The sequence below is a fragment of the Procambarus clarkii genome, chromosome 54, assembly GCF_040958095.1.
Source record: "Procambarus clarkii isolate CNS0578487 chromosome 54, FALCON_Pclarkii_2.0, whole genome shotgun sequence".
NCBI classification, from domain to species: Eukaryota; Metazoa; Arthropoda; class Malacostraca; order Decapoda; family Cambaridae; genus Procambarus; species Procambarus clarkii.
The window spans coordinates 31,875,309-31,880,923 of record NC_091203.1 but is presented as its reverse complement, the minus strand read 5'-3'; positions in this window follow the sequence as shown (position 1 = coordinate 31,880,923).

Here is a 5,615-nt window from a genome sequence, read left to right as displayed (position 1 = left end):
CTATCTTCAAGTTTCATCTGTGCCAGAGTTGCCCAGTAGAAAAGTTCTGTGGACAAGACAGCCTCATCACTCCAGTTCATAGTGTACGTGAGTCTGTGTGGAGTTGTATCCACGTACTAATTTGGTTTGTCTTTTCTTTTATAGAACCCCAAACCAAATTCTTTTTGGTGGGGAGGTGTTACGGACCCGAATCCAGCGTCCGAGCACGGAGCAGTGACGACCGCGCCATCTGTGGGTCAGCTCCCGAAACCCCCTCCAAATGGATGACGACACCTGGTGAGGACGAGGTGTACTGGCCACGAGGGCCAGTTTCCAGTCCTGTTCAGCTCACAACACAGCCGCTGCTGACCTCTGGTGAGGTGGAGCTTAGACAGCAACGCCATCTATGGAATGGATACGTCGGGCGTTTGTGTCTAAGCCTGTAAGTGAGGTGCTTTAGTGTGTCCCTGTTACTGATGACGTGTCTGATTACAGAGTCGACCTGGGACTGCTGTAATGGAAGTTGAGTCAGTCTACCCAAGGCAGCCGTCTCGTCACCAAGTGTTTGCTGCAGCAGCTGTGAGTTGCCCCCCGGATGAACACTGTGGTGTTACCCTGCCTGTGAAGCGGCAGTTGAAGGATTGTCATACCCGGGACTGACTGGTGGAGACGCTTAACCACTGGGGTGTTGTGGAAAGGAGAGTGATCTGTGGTATCACACGAGGCTCCTGACTAGGGCGCGACCCTAGTAACGCTCGTGGAGTGGCCTAACCAGCGTCGCTGATTTGGAACCTGCCAGCTATCTGCTGGACTTGTGGTTGACGGCCTCCACGACGGTGCCCCCAGTGGAACTGTGTTTTGGCTGGCCTGTGGCCGGGGTAGACTCAAGATTCTCGAAGGATTCGTCGTGAGGTCACGAGAGCACCAAGAGCTTGGCACCGTGAACGTCCAGGGTCTTCAGAGGAAGACTACATCGTGTATTATAGTGTTTATTCCCCCCCCCCCCCGTGTAATCGTTTATATCTTATTTATTGGTGACGGTGATAATTATATTATTAAGTTTTTGACTTTATTTCCCTTCCCCTTTAATTTACTTGCGTTACGGATCACATCCCTTGAAAGCCACTACTGGCTTGGGGCCGGATAACCTTCCTCTAACAACATCAGAGTAAGAACCCGGTTGCGACCCGAGAGGGCCGTAACACTGCTTGATGGGGTTCTGGGAGTTCTTTTACTCAGCAAGACTGGCAGTAGGCCAGGCTTGACTTGTGAGAGCTGGGTCCACCAGGCTGTTGCTTGGAGTGGCCTTCAGGCACACATACCCACCACAGCCCGGTTGGTCTGGCACACCTTTGAGAAAACTATCTAGTTTTCTCTTGAAGAAGTCCACGGTTGTTCCGGCAATATTTCTTATGCTCGCTAGGAGTATGTTGAAAAACCGCAGACCTCTGATGTTTATTCAGTACTCTCTGATTGTGTCTATGGCACCCCTGCTCTTCACTGGTTATATTCTGCATTTTCTTCCATATTGTTCACTTCAGTATGTTGTTATTTTACTGTGTAGATTTGGGACCTGGCCCTCCAGTATTTTCCATGTGTATATTATTTGGTATCTCTCTTGTCTCCTTTCTAGTGAGTACATTTGGAGAGCTTTGAGACGATCCCAATAATTTAGGTGCTTTGTCAAGTCTATGCATGCTGTATATTATTATAGAGTGTTTGTGGGTTGGTGGTGTTGTCGTCGTTGATCCTTCTCTATGGACAACCCAACCCACAACTCGGTAGAGTGCTTATACTAGGAGATCACACTAGGCGCTTCTGGCTCTTGGAGAGGGGCTCAACGTCACACGTTTAGGGGATGCGGCTCCAACACTTAGCCTCGTTGTCACGTGCACACACCCACTCGAGCCGCTGTGACTCCCCACTCTCTCCTTATGAGATATGATCTCCTCAATCCCCTGTGACTTACTAGTATTACCTCCTACCCTGTCCACAGCAGTGGTTCTTGGTTCTTTCTCTCTCTCTCTCCTTCTTTACTACCTCCTGGGAAGCCTCACTAGGACAAGGGCAAACACCGGCAAATTGGGATACATTTACTGGACAAAGCACATACACGATACATACACACATATAATAATAATGAATCCTATACTCTATAATATTACAATCAGGTTGCTCTCCAACACCATCAGAACTCTATTGTCAGTTTACCAAGTGGTATCCTATCTCCTGGTTCACCACCTGATACTATCAACCACCTCAAGTTGATCAAGTCTACATACACTGTTGCACCATCAGCAAGAGAATATATATATGTATCTATAAATATGTACAAAGAAAATCAGCATTTGAATGCAATAACATATATCAGTATAAATGTTCATTGATACACAACAATGATCAATCGATCACTCTATCAGTCCTAGAACGCATACATCTGTAAGTAATCCAGCCTACGACCGTAACTCTAAACTTCAGTGTAAAACACTCCTTGACATAAGAATGCAAACAGTCACTCACCTCTCACTGCGTCTTGCACGCTAATGACAACCAAACACTATCAACTCCCTACAAGTAATCCACCAGAACTTCCCCTTCCACCTCTGGAAGTTCACTACCCTGATATCTTCAGGTTCTTCCGGGCTTCACTACCAGGATCCTCTGCAGCTCCTCCAGGCTGCTATCATGAAGATTCCTTGAGCAACTATGGTGCTCTACTACTTCTGCTAGGTTCCTCCACAGCTCTCTTGGCTGCTACACCATGAAGTTTCCTCGAGCAACTATGGTGCTTCACCACGTCTACAGAAGCACGTGACACTCCTCTTCACCGCTTCTCCTCACAGCTCGAGGTCCTCTGCTCCACTACCTTGGAGTCTCATCAGCTACTTCATCTGTGCTGGCTTCGAAGTTCTCAGCAACTTCTTCCCCAAAGACAAACCTGCAACCCATCGACACTCCAATAAAATGTTTCCCCTTTAACACATAAACAAAAATATTCACACAATATGTTTGTCTCCAACCTCTATCTGTCCTCTATATAGTGAGAGTGTACTCCCCCGTTTTGGGCGGGTCCATACTCCACCTCGCCTGGCGGCAGTCTTCACTCGCTGGGAGGGTCTTCTTCCGTCAGGAGCCGGGCTCCCTCAGTCGTCTGTCAGAGCTCAGAGGGGACGGACGTCGCTCCGTGTTCCTCCCTCTTCACTCTCCTATTTCAGGCTTTCTGCCTTATTAAAACATGTCTAACTTATAAATAAACATCGCTACTGTCGCTGGGCACACGACCAACTACAAGCAATCACTATGAACTGGCGTATATCGTGCTTACCACAGATTAACTGGTCGAGGGCGCTTCTCCCTCTGACGGCGTCTGGTCACGGCGCTTCCACGGCCCACAATAATGCCTCTGGGCGATTTAATATCTGCTCGTCGACCAGGACTTGAGACCACAACGTTCCCAGCTCGATTCCACAGCTGCTACGTCTGCACACTTCTCTTCTCTTCGAGATATATCACTAGGGGTTCCCTTCTGGCGGGAGCTCAACGGAGCGCAGCTTTCCCCTGTGATGTCTGGCACTCAAGTGAGGTCAAAGCCCCTCCAGAAGCGAGCCTCACGCCTCCAGCAAAATGTCCACCTCTCCTAGCCAGTCATTTATCTGTTTTCTTCTTCATTGCCCATAATCTCAAACTGTTATACATATCCAAGCAACTATTTTACATATGCGTTATCACCTCAATATTTGCTAGACCTTCTAATCAGGTCAGGCTTGATGAATAACTCTCAAGGAGGGAGACTCGTTTCTCCTGAAGGGTGAGATCATAACAATATGTTCTCTGTATTCCCTCTATTTCAGCAATCTTCACCTGCTCTGAAGGGGGAAGTGAGTACTGAGCAGTACTCAAGACGGGACAACACAAGTGACTTGAAGAGTACAACCATTTTGATGGGATCCCTGGATTTGAAAGTTCTCGTAATCCATCCTATCATTTTTCTGGCTGCCACAATATTTGCTTGGTTATGCTCCCTAAACTTTAGTTCGTCAGACATTATTATTCCTAAGTCCTTTACATGTTGCTTTCCTACTATGGACAAATTTGATTGTGTCTTGTACCCTGTATTATGTTTAAGGTTCTCATTTTTACCATATCTGAGTACCTGGAATTTGTCGCTGTTAAACATCATGTTATTTTCTGCTGCCCAGTCGTAAACTTTATTAATACTGTATCTACTTGTAGTTTTTCAATATCTTCAGCAGAGGTCATTTTTAAGCTGATTTTTGTGTCATCTGCCAAGGATGATACAACGCTGTGCCTTGTATATGAGTCTATATCTGATATGAGAATAAGGGAAAGCAATGGTGCAAGGACTGTATTTTGAGGTACAGAGCTTTTAACTGTTCTTGGACTCGATTTTATATGGTTGACTGTTACTCTTTGTGTTCTGTTTGACAGAAAACTGAGTATCCAGCGTCCTATTTTACCATTTATTCCCATTGACCTCATTTTGTGTGCTATCACTCCATGGTCAAATTTGTCGAATGTGTTTGTGAAATCCGTGTACTGTATACCACATCTGCATTCCCTTTTTCTTCTAATGCCTCAGTGATTTTGTCGTAATGGTCAAGTAGCTGTGAGAGGCATGATCTTCCCGCTGTAAATCCATGTTCACCTGGATTGTGGAGATCATTTGTTTCCATGAAACTAGTGACCTGACTCCTGATCAATATCTCAAATACTTTTATTATGTGGGACGTTAGTGCAACTGGTCTATAATTCTTTGCCAGTGCTTTGCTCCCTCTCGTGTGTAGAGGGGCTATGTCTGCTGCTTTAAGCGCATCTGGTATCTCCCCCGTGTCCAATCTATTCCTACTCACTATACTGAGTGCCTGTGCAAATGTCACTTTGCATTTCTTTATAAATATTAAATTCCATGAGTCTGGACCCGGGGCTGAGTGCATGGGCATATTGTAAAATTCTCTTTCAAAATATTCCATGCTCGTGTTGATATTCGTTATATTTACAGGGGTTTGGATATCACGCATAAAGAAGTTGTCCGGATTTTTTACTTTCATGCTGTGTATCTGAGTGCTAAACAGATCCTCATACAGCTTTTTTAGGATTTCACTAATTGTAAAATTAGTGTTATGACAAATTAGAAATTTGTCATCCTCAATGTATGTACCTTCACTAATACAAATAGGTCCAATATTGGCAGTGATATTTTCTTATGATTTAGCATAAATGAAGAAATATTTTGGGTTTCCTTTATTTTTTTAATTGCTTTTTTGTCTAGTTGCCTCTCTTCAATCTGATATGAATGCTTCAGTCTCTGTTTTATTTCTACAATCTCCCTGTTTAAATTGTTCCTTCTTTGTATGGAAAGTTGTCTGCTTAATCATTTCCGTTGTTTTTTGTCTTTTTTTGTAGTGTCGCCTGCGTTTTCTTTCTACGTTGGACCTCTTTCTGGCTTTCCTCAAAGGAACATGTTTCAGACAGACTTCATAGGCTTCAGAAGTCTGTTTTTCTATTCTTTGTGTATGATGTTTATTACTTAGAACACATTCCCATTGAACGTTTGTAAGTTCCCCCATTTATTTTTGCCCAGTCTATCCTTTTATTATTATTATTAAAATTGGATT